Here is a 10,127-nt window from a genome sequence, read left to right as displayed (position 1 = left end):
AAAGGGAAATGAAGACTTCAGAAAGATATACTTGTGACAGGTCTGAAAACTTGTGTTCTGGTATTTTAACAACAATAAAATAAGAAAAATATCCAAAATGTTGGATACTATTGTTCACAACAAGCTCACATTTCTTTTTAAATAAGAATCTAATGCTGACAAATGAGTACTCCGTTGAAAAGGATTATGCAATGTGAATAGTATAGATGTCAGGGAAATAAATGTAAGGAAACCATTTCAGTAAGTTCAGTAAGGTAGCTCTTATGACTGTTTTGGAAGCTTTCCTACTACCTTTCCCAGGTGCCGTACTGGGAGGATTAAGCTAGCAGGCAAGGCTCCATAGGTTTCCTGTGGAGTCAATTTACAGGGAGATGTAAGCAGAAGCTCTATTTTTTTTTTAACTCATCATTAAAAAAACATAGTTTTAGCCTTGTAGAAAAGAATTCATTACAGATCATAACAGAAGACAGCCAGCCTTCAGATCTCATAAACAAGTGTAATATTCAAGTAGCAAATATGGATGGAAAGGCCTGAATGCAACCAACCAATTTTTTTGTTTTCTCACATTAGTCTAAATATAATTGATGATATTATGAAACAAACTTTATTACAACAGTACAGAAAATTAAAAATCATGCTTTAAAAACCTCATAGCTTTCATGTGGGGGAAAGATGATGCTACAAAGACCTGTGTCACCCCAGGTAACCTACCCACGTTTCTTTCTACATTTACTACCATCCTCCTGATAATCTTTTTCTTAAATTAGTTTGTGTCTCATTGACATTGGATATTGCTGTCATGCTGACACTAGCTGTGTCCTTGAATATCCTTTACAAGCCACACAGCATTTAATCTAGAAATCTGGGTTAAAATAGTAGCAATAATACTGAGCATTAGGACATAGCCCTGACTATTATACTCTTTAGTCTTTCAGGAATGACTTTGAGATAATATCAGCTGTTTGAAACTGGAAAGTTTCTAAGCAGGCCACCATGAAGAACTGCAAGTACTAAATATCAAAAGCAAAAGTCTCATAAAAGGGAAATTAGGAATTTGTACACTGAAACATTTGTTTACTTCATTTTTTTTTTCAGTGACACATAAGAAAAATGTTTTAATGAGACTGAAATGCAGTCTGAGGTTACCTGTGAGGAGAAACTGTTACAAAGTAATTGCATATACTCCGATTAGTTTGATCCCCCAATTAGCCCTTCCTGAAGCAGTATTCCAGGATATAACTTTTATTGGAAGGAATACAGCTGACTTAAACTACAAATTGCTGGGCACAATATATAAATTACATTTCCTGAAACTAATCATTATGTATTGATTTCTTATTTCATCACACTTTGTGTAGTACATTTGTCAGTACTTTATCACCTCTAGTCTTATAGAATTTATTAATACTTTTAATCAAAAATCTCTCTAGCAAACCAGGATGTTCACATTAGAAGAGAGTTTAAGAATTAATACTTCATTTAGATAAGCAACCAGAACTTCAAATGCTTATCCAAAGTTTGTCTGAACTATTTGAACTTGATTTCTAAGTCAAAGAGTTAATTTTTGGAAGATTTACTCCAAAGCTCTTTCTATTGACTTCTCAAAAAATTACTGTGACAATAGCCTCTCTCTACTGACTCAGCAGTTCAAGAACCTGTTTCTTCCACAGGTTGATGAGACAACAACAATATTAAGCATTGCAAAGGAACATTGCTTTGAGATGCCCAAGAAAACGCCTGCTTTCAGAGCAGCAAATTTTTGTTTTCTTTTATTGTTACAATCTGGAATATAAAACATAGGAGATAGAAAAGTATTTTATTATTGCAATGAATGACAGGTTTTCAGTAAACTGTGTTTAACTGCATATGTAAAGGCATGCAAATGTATATACCTTATCCAAATTAAGGATACAATTGAACAGGTAACTAAGAATTTTTACATGTAATTGTTCATTTGTGTATGTTAATTCAATTCCTTTTCTTCTGACATTCAGTTATGAAATGACATTATATCAAAGCAGCCCAAATATATATGAGAAATATTTCCTGCATTTATGCTGGATCAAAATCAGAATATACTTCCTATAGGTTTGTGTATATTCAGTGAAAAACCTGTTTATCTTTTCATCTGTTTTTCCTCTGCTGCCCCTCCCCCCCCCCCCCCCCTCCCCGAACCTCCCCAGTCTTCTGGTACTATCTTGTTGAGCTAGTTTGTGGATAGAATTTTGTTTTTAAATATTAACTACAACTTTTTGAGCCTTATTAAAAAGCTTATTAATAGTAATTTTACCTTTTTATATGTAGAATGCTTTTCTATACTCTATCTCCTCCTTTCCTTGAAGGAATTGAGCTCAACGCTATTTGCTGTTGTATATGGTGGTTTTGTTTGTTTTTTTCTTTATCCCCACAGTAATAAGTCACTTCACATTTTATTAAAAATAATAAGTGATATAACATTATCCTACAGGAGAGAGAAATGAATAGTCACAGTTGGTTCTATAGCTGCTTTCTCCTTATTTATATGAAACAATCTCCAGGCATAAAATCTAAGATTGGGGGTGTGAAAACACTGAAATATAGGGAACAGGTCAAAATTTCTTTTATAAATGGAGTTCATTGCTGCTTCATTTTTATTTTAAATTTCATGTATTTTTACTCAAACTACTTAGAGTCAAACTGCATAATGATGACTTTCTACACCTTTACTGATTTATCCTGCAAAAGAACTGTCTTAACCTTGTTTTAAAAATTTCATTTACAAAATACCGATTAATATAGGTTCTAAAAACAAAACTGTGATTGTGTTTGGGAAGTGAGTAGTGAGAACTTATTGTGAAACTAGATGCTTCAGCTCACCTTTTTATGCTGATGTTAAATGAAGTAGCTTTTTCATGTTGCAAAAGAATTTAAATTAATGTGTTTGAGTTCTTGTACATTTGTACACCTACTTAATATCCCCCAACAGGGGATTTTTCTGGCTGTCCCTAAGATTGATGAGATGAGCAGCTTGGAGAAAGCATAAAACAAGGCATATACAAAAATCTGTAAGACCCTTTATGAGGTAACGGCCATTTTTTCCCATTTTACAATCAGTGTACAATAAACATTCTCTTTTTGTTGTTTTTCTCTTAATAATCTAGACACTTCTGTTTTTACATCATACTGTTCTCTAAAAGCTCTATTGCATTATAAATGTGAACATACATGTGAACTCTTGGGATGCCCCAAACATCACAACTTCCTCATTAGTACCAAAAATTATTCTAATATTTGGAAATTCAGAATATACAATTCTCAAGTGAAGTGACTATTTTGAAATCTATAATTTATTTAACCCAAGAAAGTATACAGGAGTGTTGAGTTGGTGTTACAGTTAATCCATTTGCGTTTCTGCTACTCCGTACAATTAATAACTATCAACTTCATGTTGTGGATAAACTGAATTGATTATCACTCAACACAAAACCAAGAAATCTTGATTACTGTGGGATCTTTCAATGAGACTTAACATAATTAACTTTTCACAATTAAATTCAGATGCTTCCTCTTTTCAAGCCTTAGGAAGTCTTACTGGGAACGCCAAGGAAAAGAGGGTGCTATGTATTAACCATCTGAACTCTGGTGAGTAAAGACTTCTGTAACAGCTGGACCTGTTTTCAAAAAGTATCTTCAGCGTCAGTGCATCCATCATGATTGAAGTAACGTACTGAAATGGAGCTAGTGCTTGTCAAAGATGCTAAACTTTAAACCATTAAACCCTCAAACCTGCATTCATCTGCAGACCAAGCACAACACATCCACACTATCCCACCTCAGCTTCAGTTTGAAGACAGCACACCTAAAGAGGAGAGGTCATGCTCTGTTGCCACAATTAAAAGCTGTTTAAAACATGTTCACGAGGAACAGGTTTTCAGAAAAATTTAGTACTAGCAAGAGCAGAATGACGTCTCCTCAAAGGTTGTAAAAACTGAGCTGTCATGGAAATGCCTGAAGTTCAGCACCTTTCTATGAACCCCCAAACTGCCACCTCAAGGTCTGGGTGCCCAAAGACCTTTAGCAATTCATCTCTATGTGCCTTTTCCCATATTCTGACCTCCATGAGCACATATTTGTGAGCAACTATAATTGACACTGAGTATTAATCATATAGTGGTGTGTTTTAGGCCTTAACTGCACTGTTTGAACTGCTGACCTTGAGAGAAAAGGTTTTATATACCATTCCCAATCCCTTAAGTCTTCCTGTGACTGCAAAGCAAATACTTGACTTTTATGGATGGATTCAGTTTCAAGTCTGTTGTTTTTCTAATGTTTTGTTAAAATTAGAAAAGTGGCTTTCAGGGGAAGTTTTTAAACACAAGCACATTTTTCATTACAGATTATTACCAATGCACACAGGCTTTCTTAAAATAGTGTATGATTAGAGATAAATTATAAAATCCTGCACGCAGGAACAATGTCTGTAGAAGTATCCTGTAAACTGAGAGGTAAATACTCAGAGCATCAGCAGATCATATATTTTCCCTTTTCCCACACATTTTACAGTTTTTGCTAAAGACTTCTTTAACCAATGCAGTACAAGGTCACTCCTTCAGATCTACAGGCTCCATCCCCTTTTACAGTGCACACAGCTTAGCAGTTGATGTAGCCATGTAACTCCCAGCCTTCCTTGAAGCAACTCCTTATTTTGCTCCTTTCTACACTCACATCATTTCTGAGTTATTCTCACCCTTAGTCTCACTAGAATTTTTAAATTCTGTCTTGAAAAATATTTAATGGCACAAACACGAATCACAAATATGTTCTCAAAGGTAATTCGCATTAGTGTACATTTAAAAGATGAGTAGGTGACCTCAAAACAGGATACAGGAAGATACATGGAAACTAAAAACATCAAAACTATTAAAAAAAAATATGGCATGGTACACCAAGAGCTAGTTTGAGCAGACTCACAGCACAGTGACTGTAGCATCTGTACATAATAAAAATAAGTTTTATCTGTATTTTCAAATAGTAATTATAGGAGTTTGAAATTACATTAAAAAATTAAACTTGTTAACAATATGGAATATAGACATCATTATTAACAGCTATGCTTAGTAATAAAGAAAATTAAATGCTAAAGTAGAGCAGCTAAGCATATGGTAAATTAATTCTTAAATATGATGCATACTTACTGCAAGATCAGATGAACAGCTACCACATTAACTGTGATTGCATGAACTACCAAAGGAAGACTGGATTTGCAGGCTTCTGAAACCTTTTGTAAGCTTTCAACCATATCAATTTAGTCTTTATATTAACAAAAGGTTTGCACAGGGAAGCAATGACCAGAAGCTCAGGATGCTGTGTTGGCATATGGTACTTCAGAAGTGAATTTGTGCTTTAGTGAAACAGCTACTGAGACACTACGGCTGATAGAAACCATCCCCCACCCCCCACAATTAATAGGAACTGGCTTTAAAAAACAGACAAAAGAAGCTGGATGATATAAAATAAAAAAGGCAGACATATGAGTAAACAATTACAGTTTGGTTATTAGCAAGAATAAGCAGCATAGCTGGGAAAGCTAGACTTTAAGATTAATTCTGTAGTACCACAGCCAGCACATCTTCTCCCATGAAGACCACTGGGAGTTTTATTGCCAGGGAATCTGTCCATTAAAATTTTATAATGATACTCTTCCTTACTCTGTGTAGATAGTGAAATGCTTAGGTTGCTTTAAAATTACAAAACATTGTTTCAAACTTCACAAGGCTTCCACACCTCTAGACACAATCTCTTTAAGCCTAAGAAGCCTAGTGATACATGATAGCAGCAGAAACTAAAACCAAACCCATAGGAGATACTTATTCATTTAGCCTTGAACAACACATATAAAATTATATACGTATATATAAAGTAAAGCGAATATAAGACACCTTCCAATTTCACAGCTCAGCCACTTTCAGACCTCAAAAATAGTTCATGAAACTTGGTTGTTGTATAGATACATTATTCTTGAAACCATTTGAAGAAAAATCTGACAAGTTATTGAAAGAGGCTGAAAAATACATTTTATCTCCAATCAATTAGTCATGGAATCACCTTCATAAGAAATTGGAGGAAAACATTATCGAAAAAATCTCTGCAGTTTATGAGCATCCTACCTTTCTTTTGCGCAGTTTCACTTGACTGTCTGAATACTCTTGTGTGGTCAAATGATCCCTTACATGTAAACACTGAATGTCTTCTGCTGAACTGACATTTGAAAGGCGTTTATTTCCATGGGCCACTTGAGGTTCTGTGAAACCACTTTCATCCAGACCATTTTCCACTGCTGGGCTGAGAAAGCAAGAAGATTGCATAAGGCAGTTGCTGGATTCCACTGCTGAACATAGTTGTCTATCACTGATGGTGCATGATTCAGAAGAAATCCCACTCTCTACCACATCACACTCAGACTTTCCAAGCCCATCTTTAAAAGCATCAGATTTCCGGCGCTGTTGTGCAATTACAGCAGTATGAAGCAGCTGCTTCCCAGGCATAATAATTTCTTTCACATTTTGAGAGTTAGAAAGAATTTCTTTTTCTCCATCTACTACTTCATTTAAGCATTCATAATTACAAAGCTCCAGGCTTTGACCAATACTGCCACAAATACAATCTTCCGTCTCCTCTTTAGGAACTATATCACAGCCAGGTTCCTTACTTATATCTCCAATTACTCCTGATGCTTCACTTGCCTTGTTACTCTCTGTTATTGATACCATCTGTGTTAAGGAGCCTGCTCCATTTAAATTCTTCTCTTCATCTTTTACCTCCCTTCCTACAGCAGTGATGGGGTAATTAACACCATCCGGGTTGAGTGCTGAATAGTCATCATTGTCATCAGACACATGGACTAGAGTTTCTGTGCTGGCCTCCAGAAAATGCTCCTCGTCCTCATGGTTATCATTTTCATCCACGTCCTTTGAAATGTTTCCCAGCTGCTTTGCAGGGAAGCCAATCAGCTCTCCAGTATAACAGCACTCTGGAAATGAAGCACATTTTTCTTTCCGGTCCACACTCAAAACCTCATCTTTTTCCATGCTTGTCTGCAAGTTATCAGCTACAAGTCCGTGACGACATGCTGTATTATACTCCACAGACTCCAAAGCCAACCCCATCCACTGGGTCACATGTTCTTCCCAGCTTTTCTTCCTAATTGCTAGAGACATGTCATAACAGTTCAGTGGCAGGCTGCAATGTACCTTCCATGGAGGACCAGGGGAGATGTCATGGCTGCTGTGCACTGCTCCAGCAGGAAAGAGGGTTTCATCATTTTAACATCTGCAAAAAAATTAAAAAGATGAGGCTATTGAATCAACTACAAATAACAGAAAAAAAAAAAAAAAAAAAAAGGAAAGGAACAGAGGTGCAGTTTAAACAAAAGTGTAAAAGCAAGATAAGACTGCGGGACCAGAAGGACAGGAATTTAGAAGACTGTTTTGTTTAAAGTTTTAATACTTTTAATACAAAACTTGACAGCACTCATAATTCAGTATAACTTTTTTTCTGATTACTCTCCAATATCAAGTAAACAAAACTGGTATAAACAGGCACATGGACAGGCAAGTAGCTCCAGAGCCAAAGTTTGACAATAAGCCTCTCTTCACTAGGTCTGTCATAAGATACCAATTTTCATGGGTATAAATGGCATTATGTTGTATGATTGCTTTGCACACAAAGTTATTTTGTATTTCTTCCTCATCCAGAGATACACGTGGAATGTAGAATTCTTCCAATTTCCCAAAGAGTAGAGCAGAACTTGAGGGTTATTCCAAATTTATCAAAGTTATAAACCACTTGTCTTATGAGTAGCTTTGGCCCATTCAGTGGCTCTCATTTTTATTTTTACTGTTTCACTCTCTTCAAGTTGTAATTACAAGTATTACAAGAAACTGCAAAGGAAATCACCTGTTGTGTGGTAATAAAAAGTACAACCCTAGGAAAACTTATTTAAGATTTTGGTATATTCCTTACCTCAAATACACTATAAAACCTGAAAAAAACTTTGACAAATGTATTTGTTATCTACTAATATAAAGAAAGGAGGAAGCTTTTATTTAGGATGGGGCTCCCCAGAAGGGTGGCTTGTGAGCCGACGTGGTCAACCCGAACTGTGCTGCTTAACCAGACTGTCGGGCTCTGCTAGAGCCCACTGTCCCTGCTCGATTATCTGGGTGGGTATTTTTCACTGACTGCTGTATTGGGCCTTCTGGATGATGCCATTAGAGATACATTAATCTTATAACATTACTGGTAAGAATTAACACAAAGAAAATACCTCATTAATTTATGCATTATAAAACAAAAAGTACATGTTATTTGTCAAATAAAACAAAACTTCTGGCCCGTAGAACTTTAGAGGTTCAAGGAGCAGATGCTTCTACTTTTCACTCCCTACATAAGAACTGTCAGCACTTAGCATGGATCTGCTTATTGATTTCAGCAATAAAGAAGATTAAATACTGAGTTTGTTCTGGGTCATTTCAGTCCAGTAAGTCAAATTGTGATTGCCCACCAGGCCAAAAGGCTGCCTTGACAAATCACATGCCTGAAGGTATAAAAGTCTTTATCTTGAAAGAAATGCAGAATTACGCCTGTGCAACTGAACCTCTGTAAATTATATCTTGACAAACTGACTTTCAGGATAGAGTTGTACACACTTCTGGATCTTTAACCTTCTTTGAGGATGCCCAACTTCATTTCATATTCACATTTTCCACCTCTGTGGAGACTGTGTTTAAAAAGAAAATACATTCATTAAAGAGAATTCCATGTTCAAGTCATCAGTGTGTAGGAGGCTGGGGAAAATGGAAAAAAACACACACAGCCAGACCAAAAAAAAATTAAAAAAAAAAAAAATCTATTTTCAGAGGGAAATCTGGTAGTAAAAAGTTAATATAACTTTAAAGTTCTTTCCTGGTTGAATATGAGAGCAAGCTTAAATATTAAAATATAAAGTCAAACTACTGTATAGATTTGCACTGCATTTGTATTCTTATTCTGACTTAATTGTGTATTTTTATTTTCCTACTATTTCTAAGTGTCTGTGGTCCAAAATTACCACAGGGTGCAAATCAATGATAATACTTTTAAGTTCTGTTGCACCTTTTCCTGATGGACCTTGAAGCTCTTCAGAAGTAATTAAATCAGTTTTACAACATTATTATGTTTTATTTTGACCTCTGAAAAGGGGCAGGTTTACTAAAAGGAGCTCTATGATTTCTACTGGCCTCCATTAGCACTGCTTGGACTCGCACCTGGGTGCAACTCATTTATACCTTCCCTCTCTTCCCCCACTAGAACAGTAGCTTCATCCACTTTACAAAAAATTAAATGTGGTTGCTGCAGCCATATAGGGAAATTTCTGACAAAAATTAAGGCACCAGACATATTAAGCATAAAAAGATAAAAAATGCAACTTCCTAATGACATCCATCCATCTACCTAAGATTTAGACTGCTTTTAATGTGCAGAAGGCAGACATTTAAAGAGTTAAAGGGTGTGTGTTAATCTTACTGCTGCTAAATGGAGTTACATGTGTGACGAAAGGGGAGAACAGATCCCTTACTGTTTTTAATTTTTTGGATATGGAGAGTTATATTTCATGGGGGATGAAAAACAAATAAATTTTACTTTAGGAACCCTTCTGTGTTACTTGCACTATCACTAGTTTTGGTGGCCTCATAGACTGCAGAAAAAAAATGATTAAACTGGAGAATATCAAATACTTTGCTTGAAATGCAAGACAAATAAATATATGAAAAGGGCACTTTCATTGTTCTTTAAAATATGAGCTTATGTTAGCACTGAGTATGAAAAATTTACCTTACATGCACCCCCTCCTCTCCAGGCAGCTTCAGCTACCAATCCCTGAAATCCCCTCATTCCCATGGCACGTGGAGGAGCCCACAGTTTGGTGAAACCTTACTTTTCTTCTGCTCCCCCTCCACTCCTCAAAGTCTGCATTATCTGCCACAATTCAGCTTAGAAATTCTTTTCCTGCTATAATTGCTTGACAGTTATGGGCCAACAAGGAAATTTTTTCTCTCTTCTGTCTCTGTACTCAGAATAACCTATTTCCTTTGTGCTCACATGCAGGC

The 10,127-nt window shown here is 35.9% G+C and overlaps 1 pseudogene; it reads right to left on the bottom strand.

Moving 5' to 3' along the window:
* Positions 1 to 6,131: 6,131 nt before the first annotated feature.
* LOC104520209 (rho GTPase-activating protein 7 pseudogene) lies at positions 6,132 to 7,196 on the bottom strand (annotated as a pseudogene).
* Positions 7,197 to 10,127: the final 2,931 nt, after the last annotated feature.

The sequence above is a fragment of the Antrostomus carolinensis genome, unplaced genomic scaffold (assembly GCF_000700745.2).
Source record: "Antrostomus carolinensis isolate BGI_N321 unplaced genomic scaffold, ASM70074v2 scaffold637, whole genome shotgun sequence".
In the NCBI taxonomy this organism is placed as follows: Eukaryota; Metazoa; Chordata; class Aves; order Caprimulgiformes; family Caprimulgidae; genus Antrostomus; species Antrostomus carolinensis.
The sequence above is the reverse complement of the archived record's forward strand: the minus strand, read 5'-3'. Positions and strand labels throughout refer to the sequence as shown.